The sequence below is a fragment of the Delphinapterus leucas genome, chromosome 6 (genome assembly GCF_059928025.1).
Source record: "Delphinapterus leucas isolate spDelLeu-1000000601 "Yukka" chromosome 6, BTC_Dleu_Yukka2, whole genome shotgun sequence".
Classification (NCBI taxonomy): domain Eukaryota; kingdom Metazoa; phylum Chordata; class Mammalia; order Artiodactyla; family Monodontidae; genus Delphinapterus; species Delphinapterus leucas.
In genome coordinates this window covers 10751595-10767319 of record NC_143134.1, presented here as the reverse complement: position 1 = coordinate 10767319, position 15725 = coordinate 10751595, and the positions used below count along the sequence as shown (strand labels likewise).

At 41.2% G+C, this 15725-nt stretch overlaps 1 protein-coding gene across 6 annotated transcripts in view; it reads right to left on the bottom strand.

The window, feature by feature from the left end:
* LOC111185348 (uncharacterized) overlaps positions 1–15725 on the bottom strand; it is a 315714-nt gene that overhangs the window by 147841 nt on the left and 152148 nt on the right. For 5 of the 6 annotated variants that reach the window (XM_089912700.1, XM_089912701.1, XR_016393461.1 and 2 more), the window contains one exon: positions 13696–13806. The gene's annotated coding sequence lies outside the window, so the exon portion shown is untranslated. Of the gene's footprint in view, positions 1–13695; positions 13807–15725 lie in introns of those variants that run through there. The other variant, XM_089912703.1, reaches the window with a different exon arrangement.

The following is a 15725-nucleotide window of genomic DNA, read 5'->3' as shown; positions in this document are numbered from 1 at the left end:
TATAATCACTGTTCAATGACCACACATTTTCTCATCGCGTTCGGTGCGTGTATTACATACGTATCCTCTGTTGGGCAAAAAACTCTGTACCACATGCAGACACATACACACACACACACAAAGACTCAGCTCTATTCTTCAAGGAATTTACAAGTGGTTGGTGATTACTGTCAATTACTATCATAATTTTTCAGTATCATATCAGATGCCATTTCCAAAGGTATTTTTTTCAGTCAAATCTCTTAAAAGCTAATTTTAGAGGTAAAAATTCCTTCTCGGAAAAAGAAAAGTCATTGGGGAATTTCTAAACACACAAAAAGGTAATATACGGATAACAAAAGGGAATCGAGAAGCAAGGAAAGTTCTCAGAACTTCCCTACACCCTTCTCATCACCTCTGCAAACCTTCAGAAGGTCAACGTGGGCTACAGAAGGATTAGACTAAATACCATGATGGAGCCACACTTTTCCAACAATCATTTTAATTACGAAAAGAAAATTTTAAATCCAAAAATGTTTCTTTAACTATGCTACCAACAAAGAACTGCTTCTATTTGTAACCTCATCTTTACTATCTTAACAATGTTCTCTATATCAGAAGGGCTACATGTTTTGTTGAAAAACACTCTTTTTCCTATATTTTGTAACTGAACACTTCTCTTTTTTTCGGTCTGTTGCTATGGCATTCAACAAAACAATAAAACTACTTTTAGTTGAAGGACCTGTGATAAGCTCTGAGCCTTTGCAGACCTGGTTAATCATAGTATGAAGAAAAACAAAGGCTAGCTTTAGAAACCCTGAAAATTGGAGATCTGGAATTCATTACCTTTGTGTTAGAAATGTGATCCAATCTCCCCTCCCTCCAGCATGCAAATTTATCTGCCAAATTAAGGAGGGAAGATACTAATGAAAAATTTAAAGTTTGTGTTTCTTTTCTTTGAAGTAATTGGTAGAGAACCAAGATGAAGAAATAAGGACGGGGGGGGGATGGTAAAATGACAGAACACTTCACTCAACACGTGTTTGATGCGATGCCCACGCCAATCACGATGCGGGGGGTGGGGGTAGGGGGGCACGCCCGTGAGCGAAACGCGGACCCGCCTTCCGAGGAGAAATCGTTTGCAAGCGTTGGAGAAAACATTTCCTGGTGAGGAGATTACGGGCTCCTCTGCCTTTCATCCCTGGCCACACCCCAAATCCTACAGGCTAAGTCGACATTAATTGACAGGAAAGTGACTCGCTAGTCCTTCCAGCTCAATGCATCCTCGCCTCCACCACCCCACTAACAAAGCCCACGCCCTCCAGCACCGCGCAGCTCACCAAGCAGAGCCATCGCCCCTGGTCCCACAGACTAGGACACCCGGCTTCCTCCAGCTCCTCACATTTTCTCTCTTAGCTCCATCACGTGCCAAGCCCTGCCTGTTTTATCAGAAATAGCTCTTCAGTTCATCTTCTCTTCCATCTCACTGCCCTTTCCCTAGTTTAAGTTCCCGTGATCATGGCGTCCAACTAATGGAAACGCTCAGAGCCTCTTCCCATCTCCTCCCTGCCCCTTAAGTCTTCTGCCTGACACAAGAGATGTCTTCCTAAACCACGTGAAGATATGGTACTGTCTCACTACCCTGCCAGAGAGCCTTAACGGAGAAGTTTTGCCATGCTCCTTTGAGTGGCATCCAAGACCCTACAATCTGATGCAGCTTAACACGTAGACTCCACTGCACTGCGTGCATGCACACACGTCATGCATGCACACACGTCATGCATGCACACACGTCATGCTACGCTGGACTACATCCTGCTTTCCAAAATCCATCTAGATGCCAAGCATCCAAAGCTCCATCTCACCGGTCTGTGTACAGCAATGCTCTTGGGTTACCACCACATCCCACACTACACAGGTCTGAACTCTCTGGGAAGCCAGAGGAGCAGGGACTTGTGGGAAACTCATCCTTGAAGCAAAAGCAGGTCATGATGTGGTCAGATGCTGGCACATTTTAAGACTGACAGATCTGAATGCGCAAGTGCCTTAACATCTGAAGGGGACAAATCCAAGTGCAGAGCTGGCAAAAGTTAATAAGGAAAAGGCATGCTTCCGATACCAGGTATTTAATCTATCTGTAACATGGTCCTGGACCACGAGAGATTCTTGGTTTGGTGCTTCTTTGGAGGACCGAGGTCTTCACTCTCACAGGTTTTCTTTTTTTTCTTTTGGAGGGGGGAGGGACGGGTAACTCACTGGTTTTCTCAGAAGTACAGACCTCTATAAGGCTAGAGTCCAACAGAAGGTAACATTACAGCCCATTCATAGTGGGAGAACATTAGGAAATGTCACTTGCTTAGAAAATAGGAAACTATTTCTCTTCGGTTGACTAACAGGTTGGTTTCAAATGTTTTGGGTAGCATTTGTTTCATAATGTTCTCTTTGGCACACTTCCTAACTCTAAGAGTTTTTTTAGTTAAAAAAAAATATATGACTGCCACACAAGGGAGGCTAAAAACACCATCTGCAATTTTATGTAACCAGGCTCATCCTGGCACACCTAATCCCTGGGAGAGGAAGCCCCGGGTGAGCTGCTGTGAAATCGCCATTCATTACTCTCTCATTCCTCCAAGGTCTGAGGCATCTGTAGCCAAGAGCCGGTTACCACTATAGCCATTTATCCTCAGCACTGCTCAATGCCCAGAACGAGAGGGAAGCTCCCTGCATCCTCTTCCCTACGTTTCTCTACAAAAGGCACATCAGTGAATAGCTGGTCCTAAAAGGGGAGGCCAGTCTTGCGTAGGCTCTGAATAAACTGTACATTTAGGCTCACAAAAGTTTCTCCCAACATAATATGGTATTTCATATAGTTTATTTGTACCTTTGCTAAGTTTTAGCAGTAAAGCGTAAATTCAAATATCATATGAAACATTTTTATATTTCACAAAATACATCTTGGACTATTATAAACTATTCAAAGTTTTTACTATATCAAGAGATCAATTATGGAAGTGTTTTTAAAAAGTGGTGTGTATCAGAAACTTAGTAAGGTGGCCAAGAGCTTATATTTGAAGCCTAATCAATACACTTTTTCCAAAATAAATACAACTTCCCATGGAGGAATGTTTTTCTCTTTAAGAAAACTACGTTTCGTCAAGTACATCCAGATTTGTGCACTTTCATAAAGCCCTAGATCTCGAGAGTGACACTGGAAAAGGGATGCTATTTGTTCTAAATGGAAATCACAGATTAGGAAAACTAATTTTATCCACAAATGGGTAAAATTGTATGAGATGGATTTTGACTCAAAATTGAAAGAAGGTACTGAAAATCCGATGTCCGAAAATAGAATGTGCCACCTTGGCAAAGAGAAAACAGTAGGACCAGGGAAATGGGGGGTGGGGGTGGGGGGCTGGGGCTCGAGTAGATGAAACCATCCTAAGTTCCCAGTGCAGAAATGAATTACTTTTAAGAAAGCAGACACCTAAAATTTAAATTTAGGGGTTGCCCTGTAATTTCATTTTAGGTGTTGTCACCTGCTCCACTATTCCAAATCTGTAACAAAGACAGCTACACACAGGACCCTGGGGAGCAAAGGATGTGAACGGTGCCCCCCAGGGCAGTAGAATGCCAAGAAAGGACAGCACATGGGGAAAGCAGACGCGGAATGGAAGTGGAGAATTCAGAGGAAACAGCGATTCAGGGCCAGTGGAAACTAAAAAGAAATGTAAGTGTCCCAGAACTCACCTGAGATGTTAGGAGCTAAACACAAAGTGGAGGGTTGAAGCCAATTTTTCTTTGGGTTTCAGAAGACAGTCTGAGCTCAGAACATACCTGGGTTACCATTTATTTACCCAAAATTTATTGAGCACCCCCTGTGTGCCAGTCCCTGTTCTAGGCTTTGGAGAGAAGGTGTAACAAGTGAACCAGGATGGTTGGAGGAGAGTAAGTTTGGGAAAGTAGTAGTAGGAGAGCTGCCAGGGCAGGTGACAGGGCATGGTTGGAGGGATGGGAGTCTCAGTGAGACGGGAAGGCACTGGAGAGGACTTTTTAACTGAATTATAGTTGCTGGACAATATTATGTAAGTTACAAGTGTACAACACAGTGATTCACAATTTTAAAGGTTATACTCCATTTATAGTTATTATATAAAATATTGGCTATGCTTCCCATGTTGTACAATATATCCTACCATTAGGGTTGCTGGTTCTTAAAAAAAGAATGTATATATATATATATATATGATTACCTAATCTATATATAATTATATATAAAATATATAAATGTCTGATGACCTAACATATATAATTATATATGAATTATATATATCTTATTACTAATTTACATATAATTATATATAAATTATATATACACGTGTGTGTGTGTGTATATATATATATATATATATATATATAAAACTTCCTGAACTGTGTTCCATTTCTCACCAATTTTTTTACAGAACATGACAGAAGGCCTCTGTCTGCTGCGTTCAGGACAAAGGTAAAAGAAGATTCACATCCCCAGTCGACACCACAGGGTCTAATAAAATCCAGAAAGATTTTGGATTTCTAGGATCAGTAGGTTCAGAAATTTTATATTGCTCTCAGCTTTGTGGTCTGTCCGGTATACCCAGAACACAGGAAAGGGACAGATCTCCAGTAGAGAAATGAAAGTACCGCAGAAATTAGGCTTCTCTGTGTGGTGAATCCGAACTTCTGTAATTAAAGGGGGAACAAGAAATACCTTCCTTCCTGTGAATTGTGAAAATAAAACATCGGTTCTTTCCATGGGTGATCCAGGATGAATCTCTCCTCCTATGTCCATAATTATTAACCCTACCACTTAATGTATACATGAACCTAACCTAGAATTATCTAGAAATTTTGCTATTTTATAGTTTTCTAAAAAACTTTTAGAATTTTTTCTAAATTCTAAAACCCCAATCCTATCCCTTGAGATGGTTTTAATGTGCCCTCTAAAATTACAGGCAGGAAAATGATCTAAACTCTAGACCCGAAAGTAATTACCAAATTCCCTTCCAATGTATGATTATATGGCTTCCTACTTTGTTTTTAAATAAAATATAACTGATTACCATCAGCTAAATTTTATTATTAGACCTGCCCTGAAAGAAAAATTATTTTAAATTTTTTAAGGTTTCTCAATTTAAAAAAAAGAATGATAGAATTAAGAATTAGTTGGAATTAAGCTGGGAATTCTTTTCTATTACTTTTCAATGAAAACAGTTTATTAAATATCAATTTACCCCCTTTCAAATCTGCTGATTCATACATATAAGTAACAGTCTGCTCCTTGAGTTGGATACTTCGCACTACAGTAATAGAAAATCTGACCCAGAGTGGCTCAAACACAGGCTACTCACTGTTCATTCACAGAGACTGGACGAGGCAGCCGTGGTTGGTCCACGATGACAGGCGGTGGAGGGGTCCCCTCCAGAGCTCGCATCCTCAGTCTTGGTTCTGCACCTCAGCTCTGCCCCAGACGGTCAGCACGTAACAAATTCCTACACCGGAGAGAACATTTCCTCTCCCCACTCTGTCCTTTCAGGGTGGACAGTCTCTCCTGGGAGCCCCAGAAGGCTGCCCCTTACGTACCACTGACCAACCCGGACTTCATGCTCCCAAATCAGTCAAGCAGGGTGATGGACAGTGAGGTTGCCACGATGGCACTGAAACCATCAGGCCTGGGCCCCTGGCCCGGCCACACCGACACTCAGATGGCTGCCGGGTTCCTTTGTCAAGGAAAGGGTAAGGAAACCCTGCAGTGTCTGCCACGTAACATGTGCTAGGTACTGTATCCATACTTTTTAAATCTTTGAAAGAAAACCCTAGGGCTTCCCTGGTGGCGCAGTGGTTGAGAGTCCGCCTGCCGATGCAGGGGACACGGGTTCGTGCCCCGGTCCGGGAAGATCCCACATGCCGCTGAGCGGCTGGGCCCGTGAGCCATGGCCGCTGAGCCTGCGCGTCCGGAGCCTGTGCTCCGCAACAGGAGAGGCCACAACAGTGAGAGGCCCGTGTACCGCAAAAAAACCCCTAGTAGTTCTATCCTATCCTTATAGTTCATAAATGAAGAGACTGAGGCTTCAAGAAATCCAATGATCTGCCCAAGTCACCCTGCTCGTAGGGAGGCAACTCTGTACCGAGGCCCAGCTGGCCCCAAAGCCTCACTCCCAACCAATGCCATCCTGATACAGCCACATCACGAGGATAACAACGGCCGGTCCCTGTGGCCAGAGCACCAGTGAAGTGAGGCTATGTTTTCCAAAATATGATTAGAGCTTCAGACTGCTTCTTGGGAAAAGATGCCTGTGTGTATCATCAGTACGTCCTCCAAACACTAATGTGTTTTCGTTCTTCCAAAGAAAAACTCTCTCTTAGTTGAGATGGCAGGGACCTCCAGTTCCAGAGAAGAGAAAATATTACCCTTCTAGGCTCCCCATCAATGCGCACCGGGCGTCTGGAGACCAGGACAGGTCATATGTCTCAGGTGGCATCTTTCTGATGATTTGAGAGCCTCATAACTGTTTATAGACTCATGCCCAGCTTCACTTAATTTCTGCTGTAGGAGAAACTGTTTTTCTGTAATTTAGTGGTAAATGATTTTTGAATAATGAGAACTTGGAGGGAGGAAAGAGGATGTTATATGAATCGAGACAAATGATTGAAGATGTTCATAATGCAAGTCATTTTTCTCCAGAAATAGCCCCTTGCTGAACTCCTTGTCTTTTTTTCTTGGGTGGTGGGAAAAAAAACAACAAAAACCAAACTCTGTGTCATCATAAGATATGGATGCTTGGATATTAATTGGCACAGTGGCTGCTATTCATAAAATTAGGCAGGAGTAGAATGTAGTGTTCTCAATAAGATGCTAATTATTTTTTTCTGTCACTCTATTCATACTAAAATTTCCGATTATTGGCCTTATGTTCTGTCTGCAGTCTTCCATCAAGGAAAAGTATATAGCCATCTTTCTAAGTTTTTAATGTGATGTTTTTAGGGTAAATTTTTAAGAAGACTTTTAATGCCAAATGATAATGAAACTGTAATGATATTGATAAGTGAGTAGAAGCAAAAAAGAAATGGCACTGTGGGGCTGTATGCACGGCACTGCTTTGAATTTGCTCCTTGACACTGTTTCATGGTAGCTATCTCAAATTCCCTTTTTATAAATGAAACTTGTAAAAGCTGTTTTAAGAAAACAGTTCATTTTGGTATTGGGCCACAAGAGGTTAGCAGAGGAAATGAATTACATATATCTTATTTAAAATAATAATCATCAAAAGTCTACAAATAATAAATGCTGAAGAGGGTGTGGAGAAAAGGGAACCCTCCTGCCCTGTTGGTGGGAAAGTAAATTGGTGCAGCCACTATGGAGAACAGCAGGGAGGTTCCTCAAAAAACTAAAAATAGAGCTACCATATGATCCAGCAATCCCACTCCTGGGCAAGTATCCAGAGAAAACCATACTTTGAAAAGATACATGCACCCCAATGTTCATTGCAGCACTGTTTACAATAGCCAAGACATGGAAGGAACCCATCGACAGATGAATGGATAAAGATGTGGCACGTATGTACAATGGAATATTACTCAGCCATTAAAAAGAATGAAATAATGCCATATGCAGCAACATGGATGGACCTAGAGATGATCATACTAAGTGAAGTAAGCCAGACCGAGAAACACAAATACCATATGATATCACTCATATGTAGAATCTAAAAAAATGATACAAATGAACTTATATACAAAACAGAAATAGACCCAATAGACCCAATAGAAAACAAACTTATGGTTACCAAAGCGGAAAGGTGAGGAAAAGGGATAAACTGGGAGTTTGGGTTTAACACATACACACTACTATATATAAAATAGATAATCAACAAGGACCTACTGTATAGTACAGGGAACTATACTCAATATTTTGTAATAACCTATAAGGGAAAAGAGTCTAAAAAAGCATATATATATGTATATGACTGAATCACTTGGCTGTACGCCTGAAACTAACACAACATTGTAAATCGACTCTACTTCAATAAAAAATAAAATATAGTAAAATAATCACACAATCGGGCTGCCTCAGATGCCTTCAGGTCTGCTTTTGTAAACAAAACTACAAGGAGAGCCCCCAGAGGCAGAGTTAGGCATGTGGTGAACTTCAAGTGTGTGTGGGAGATGAAAGAAAAGAACTAACCAGTCTGCAGTCTGAAACCATGCAAACTGTGAGTGCAGTTTTTCTGTAATTTCTGTGCTCTATGCTTTTTCTAATATATGCCAAGGAAATCTTTCTCGAGTTTGATGTACTAAGGAAATTTGTCAGTTCTTCCCAATTTTATCTTTTTATTTGTGCCTATTAGCTTGGAAATGTGTTTATAAGTGCTTTACATAGCACTGGCCATCAATCACAGGTAGGTGTGCAAACAAAACTGTCTATCAGTTCTCTGAGCATGTTAAGTATCCCTTAGACCATCTACCACGAGAACACGGTTCTACTGGCCTGTGTTAATGCCTTTCCCTTAGAGCTTGACAGCTCAGAGTACTGGGCCACCTACTCTCTCATCGTCCTTCCGGAAACCTGATCCTAGAAGTGGGTAGGGGGGTAATTACTCCTATTCTACAGGTGAAGGCGGGGCCCAAGTTACAGAGCGAGGTCCCAGGGATCGTGTGGAGCCTGGAACAGGACAGGGGTCTTGGTATTCCTGCCATTACACATGGTGAAAGGTTAGGGGAAAAGGCTGGCAAAATGCCTTACTAGAAATGCAAATGGGAAATCGAACAGCTTCATCTGGTTTGCTCACACCTAGGTCTACAAGGGCTGCTCCAGACCCATGCTGCCTACTGACTCAGCCATAAAAAGGAACACAGTGGTGCCTTCCTGATGCCAAGTCCTACCGAGCTGCTGCTCAGAGACCCTCAGTGTGAAAACCAACACTGCCCTTCATTGGCGCCCTTCTTCTCTCTTGCTGATTCTCTTATTTTCTTTTCTTTAATATCCTAACAGCTTTATCAAAACCGTGTTGCCATTGTCTATGTCTACAAATGCCCAATGCAGGACCCCTCTGACAACATTAACTTGGCCACCTCTGTCTAACTGTGGATCGGAAGCCTCTTCTCTGTTAGCTGGTTTAAATGTAGCCCGTGCAAATTATTCGTGATGTGAAAAGAAAGGTTTTTGTTTTACATAGTCTAATTTTTATCTATGAGAAATGTCTTGTTCCTTTCCACAATTTAACTGTGTATTAATATATACAGACTTGGGCATACATAGTTATACATGTATTTTTAATTGACTAAAAGTTGCCCTGGATCATGGTAGTTGTTAATATAACATTTTGATGTTGTTATAAAAAACTAGTTGGGGGGAGGGATATATTAGGAGTTTAGGATCAACATATACACAGTACTGTATATAAAATAGATAACCAACAAGGACCTGCTGTATGGCACTGAGAACTCTACTCAATATTTTCTAATAACCTATAAGGGAAAAAAATTTGAAAGAATAGATATATATGTATGTATAACTGAATCACTTTGCTGTACACCTGAAACTAACACAACGTTGTAAGTCAGCTAAACTTCAATTTTTAAAAACTCAGAAGAAAATAAATTAAAAACATAAAAACAAGCTAGTGGCAAACAGTTTGGCAGTTCCTCAAAAAATTAAACATAGAGTTACCAAACGACCCAACAATTCCACTGCTAGGTATATACCCATGAGACATAAAAATACACATGCATGCAAAACTTGACCACAATGTTCACAGTCACATCATTCAAAATACCCCAAAACTGGGAACCCCTAAGTGCCATCAGCTAATGAACAGATAAACAAATGTGGGATGGCCAGACAATAGAATATTATTCAGCAATAAAAAATTATGAAGTACAGACACCTGTTACAACATGGACCAACCTTGAACCATTATCCCACGTGATAGAAGTCAGTCACAAAGGACCACGTATTATAGTGATCCCACTTACCCAGGACAGGCACATTCATGAAGACAGAAAGTGGATTGGCTGTTGCTTAGGGGGGCGGCTGGGTCCAGCTGGGGGTGATTGGGTAGCAACTGCTAATGGGGACAGATTTCCTTTCTGTAGCTAATGTTCTAAAGTGTGGTGATGATCGCACTCTGAATATGTTAAAAAGCACATAACCGTACCCTTTAAATGGGTGTATTTTATGGTATATAAAATTATCTCAATAAAACCGTAAAGAAAAAATACCTAGCGTCTTAGTCTGCTTGGGCTGCTATAACAATCTACCACAGATGGGGGCGCTTAAACAACAGAAATTTACTCCTCACTGTTCTGGAGGCTGGAAGTCCAGGATCAAGGCACAGGCAGATTCAGTGTCTGGCGAGAACCCACTTCCTGGTTTGTAGACGCCCATCTTCTCTCTGGGCGGAGGGGCGAGAGCTGGCTGGGGTCTCTATTATAAGGGTGACATCACCTTCCCAAGGCCCCACCTCCTAATTAGCAGCACACTGTGGGTTAGGTTTCAACACAGGAAAATTAGGGAAACACAAGCATTCAGTCTATAGCACCTGGAACACTCATGTCAAATACTCTGACTTAATATTCAAGATCGACTTAGTGCAAAGACCTGGGTTCAGATCCCAGCTTTGTCACTAAGCAGAGTGTGCCCTGGGCAATCACTTAATTTCTGTGTCTGCTGCTTCCTCCTTTTATAGAAAGGAAGATTGATTTCACTAGTGACTTGAGATCAAGTCCAACTCTACCACCTAGGATTCTGTGGGTATTGACTTTCACAAAAGCAGAATAAGAAAGATGTTGTGTGATACAGAGAAGATGGCAGCCAGGAATAAGACAGGAATAAAGACACAGACCTACTAGAGAATGGACTTGAGGACACGGGGAGGGGGAAGGGTAAGCTGGGACAAAGTGAGAGCGTGGCATGGACATATATACACTACCAAATGTAAAATAGATAGCTAGTGGGAAGCAGCCACATAGCACAGGGAGATCAGTTCGGTGCTTTGTGACCACCTAGAGGGTGGGATAGGGAGGGTGGGAGGGAGGGAGACACAAGGGGGAAGAGATATGCGGATATATGTATATGTATAACTGATTCACTTTGTTATACAGCAGAAACTAACACACCATTGTAAAGCAATTATACTCCAATAAAGATGTAAAAAAAAAAAAGACAAAGCTGAAGGAGCTTTTTATTGTTTCCGAAAAAAGTTCCAAGCTGGGGACACCTACTTTCAGTTCCTGTGGGACACAGCGGTTGTATGTTTACAGAACGAAATTGAGAAACAACCTTTGTATTGACGATGGCTGATAAAAAACAAAATCCAGGTGGACAGTTCAGGCAGGAGTAGGAAGTTAGTTGTCAAGGTTATCCTTGTGTCCAGCCTAAAAGTTCATTAGTGGCAATGACATCTGGCTATTAAAATACTGTCCCAGGAGATTATTTCCTTCCTGTCTTTCCGGTCACACAGAATCTGCTGCTGGGTATAAATTATGGACAGAAGAACTCATTTGGAGAAATACTGACCCAGTCATACTTCACAGGTTTATTGCTACCCTGAGAGAAATGAACCTTGTGAAATTATAACCTCTGAACTACAACCAAGATCCTTCCAAAGGCAGACCTCTAGGGGACAGAGAAGGTTAAGGGTAGGGGAGGCTAAGGAGATGTGGATTCAGTGAGCAGACCAGTGGCTCTGACATCAAGGGAATGACTGTCACACTATTTCCCCAGCTCCATTCATCAAGCAGCTTTATTGTAGACACTCAAGTCTTCAGGATAAGTGATTCCACCAAAACTGCATATAAAATGAGGTGAGAGTACATTTTCTATAACCTTCATCGGATTCTCAGAAGACCCCAGAAACTAAAACAACTAAGAACCACAGTGTGGAGGATTAAAGAAAGCTGCAAAGCCTTTGATACTCTATCCATGGGGAAGTGGGTCCTAGCTCCCCTCCCCTTGAATCTAAACTGAACGAGGGCTGCTTTCACCACCGGGACACTAAGGACAATGGGCCTCTAGCTCCCAGCTCAGCCTAGACAAGCAGCTTGTGCATGGGGGTTCTGGAGCCCTGAGACCACTGTCCATGATATGCTCAGGCCACATGCAGAAGGCCTGAGAGGATGAGATGCTGTATAGAGAGAGAGGCCAGGAAGCCCCAAGACCCCAGACATGAATGGAGAAACCATCTTTGAGTGTACCCTACAGCCCCAGCTGCTGCCATACTGATCAGAGATGAATCACCCAGCCTGGCCCTTCCAGAATTCCTGACCCACAAAATCAAGGACAAAATGAAATAGTGGTTCTTGGGACTTCCCTGGTGGCGCGGTGGTTAAGAATCCGCCTGCCAATGCAGGGGACGTGGGTTCGAGCCCTGGTCTGGGAAGATCCCACATGCCGTGGCAACGAAGAGTAGCCCCTGCTCTCCACAACTAGAGAAAGCCTGCACGCAGCAAGGAAGACCCAACACAGCCATAAATAAACTTTAAAAAAATGAAATAGTGGTTCTAAATCATGGAATTCAGGGATAACTTGTTTTAGAGCAAGAGATAAACATAACACACGTTTAAAGAGACTTAAGAAGGTCGCACATCACTCAGAACTTCTGGACAGTCTATAAAATTATACACTGAAACGTAATTCTAAGATAAAACTTTTGTGCTCCTATACAGTTTCTGCCCTTTGTGTTGCTTACCAATGAAGCTCTTAACAACTCCTTATCATTTAAAAACAAAAAAAACACAAAAACTTGCCAAAAGAAAAACATTTTAAAAAATCAGAACTCAGGGGGCTTCCCTGGTGGCGCAGTGGTTGAGAGTCCGCCTGCCGATGCAAGGGATGTGGGTTCATGCTCCGGTCCGGGAAGATCCCACATGCCGCGGAGCGGCTGGGCCCGTGAGCCATGGCCGCTGAGCCTGCGCGTCCGGAGCCTGTGCTCCGCGACGGGAGAGGCCACAACAATGAGAGGCCCGCGTACCGCAAAAAAAAAAATCAGAACTCAGCATTTTCAATGCAAATGACCTTTGGTCTTACTTCATTTTCTTGACTTTCCATCCTGCCTGCTTTCTTTCCGGCCCTCCATGCAAATTCCTTGTATGTTCTGCTCAGCCTTGTTCTCTGCCCATCTTTCCCTTTGGTACCTCATTACCTTATTAGTTCATAGCCATGGTAAAATGGTTTTGCTCCCAAAGGACTTACAGATGAAGTTGTTTCCTGAATAACCTGTAGATGCTCCACTGCCTAATTGATTAGTTCTCATTTTATTTTTGCTAAAGATTGGTCCAGGTAACTTGCTCGACACAAAAGGCCAGAAAATCCTGATAGTTTTACTTGTTTAAGTTTAGATCCTATTACTTCTCTATAATTTCATATGATGCTTTCCCTTCCCATCCCTTGAGACAAAAGGAAATGTTAACTGTGTAAGTCTCAACCTGGTTAAAGTGAATTCATATAATTTCCTCTCCTCTCATTTCCCTGGAATGAAAACTTAGGAATTCTCCTGACTTTGGGATCAACCTTAAGTACCATCCTACCAATTAAAACTCCAATCATGCTTCTATTTTAAACAGGATTTTCTAATTCTATGTAGCAATCAAAATGGGTTTCCCACCAATTTTTACCTTAGCCTACTGACTTTGGCATCGGCACCTTCCAGTTATTTTGAGGAGAGGAAGAGAAAGAGTCCTTACCTGACTGGTATTGTTGAATGTTTGCTTCATGCTCTCTGGATTTGGCAGGTTTTTACATGTCATTCTTTCTTTTGCCAGGTTCTTCAGAAATTCCTCCATTTCTGCAATTCCCTTGGTGAAAGAAAATATTTATTATTCCCTGTATGTTTAAGTCAAAAGGTGCTGATATACAAAATCTTTATTCCAAACTCAGGAAAAATTCCATTTATTTTCTTTCCAAGTTATTGTGGCAAAGGAAGTGTCCAAATATATTGAAATGGTTTGGTAAAATACCATACCTCAACATGAAGGAGTGTAAACGTTGAAATCCTCTAGAGAATTCTGGAAAATGTTTATGTTGTGTTAAATTAAAAACCATAATGCAAAATATATATGCATAATTACTGAAACAGTTTAAATATAAAAAAAGAATTTCAAGGTAATATACAAAAATTAAAAAACAATCGTGTCAGTTGAATTTTGACAAGGGTGCTGAAACAGTTCAATGGGGAAAGAGCACCCTTTGCAACAAACTGTAGTGAGACAACTGGACATGCGCATGTAAAGGATTGAAAATGGATTCCTACCTCTCATCAGACACAAAAATTAACTCAAAATGGACCCTAGGTAACAATGTAAGAGCCAGATCTATAAAACTCTTGGAAGAAAACATAGGAGCAAATCTTTGTGACCTGGACTTAGACAATGGTTTCTTGGTTTCTCGGGCAAAGCACAAGTCACAAGAGAAAAATAGATAAATCAGACTTAATCAAAATCAAAAACTTTTGTGCTGCAAACAATACCATCAAGAAAGTGAAAAGACAGCCCACAGAATGGCAGAAAATATTTGCAAAACAGGTATCTGATCAGGGATTTATGTTCAGAAAATATAAAGAATACTTACAAGTCAATAACAAAAAGACAAACAACCCGATTTAAAAATGGGTAAAGGATCTGAATAGATCCTCTTCCAAATGGTCAATAAGCAGGTGAAAAAAAGTGCTCAACCTCACTAATCATAAGGGAAACGCCAACGAAAACCACAGTGAGATGCTACCTCACATCCACTAGAATGGCTACCACCAAAAGGACAAAAAGTAACAAGCATACACAAGGATTAGGAGAAACTGGAGCCTTCATACATTGCGGGCAGATTTGTAAAATGGCACGGCCACTTTGGAAAATAGTTTGACAGTTTCTCCGCCTGTTAAACATAGAGCTTCCGTAGACGCAGAATTCCACTCCTGCATAGAAACCCAAGAGAAATTAAAACATTCGGCCACACAAAAAAGTTACTCCTAATGTTCACAACAGCACCGTTCGTAATAGCTAAAAAGTGAAAACTACCCACGTGTTCATCAACTGGTGAATGGATAAATAAAATATGATGCACCTACTCCATGCAATACTATTCAGCAACAAAAAAATATTAAATAACTGGTACATGCTACAACATAATAAACCTTTAAATCATTCTGATAAATGAAGGAAGCCAGTGACAGACCACATATTGTATGCTTTCATTTTCATGTAATGTCCAGAATATGAAAATCTGTAGAGGCAGAAAGTAGATCCGTGGTTGTCAAGGGTGGGAGGGGGGGACAGGGGGAGAAATCAGGAGTGACCGCTAGTTTGAGAGTTAATAAAATGCTCTAAAATCAGACTGTGTGATAGTTGCCCAGTGTGAATATACTGTGATATATACTGTGAATACTAATATGCCATACTGTGAGCGCACTAAAAACCACTGGATTACACACTTTAAATGGGTGACGTTTATGGTACATGAACTAGATCTCAGTAAAGCTGTTTTTTACAAAGATGGATAGCTGCTTTTATAAAATGTTCTTTAAAATTTGTTTGTAAAATCGTATTTTTTTATTGAGGTAGAGTTGATTTACAATATTGTGTTAGTTTCAGGTGTGGAGCAAAGTGATTCAGTTATATACTTTTTTCAGATTATTTTCCGTTATAGGTTATTACAAGATATTGAATATAGTTCCCTGTGCTATCTTTGCTGCTCGCCTATTTTATGTATAGTTGTTTGTATC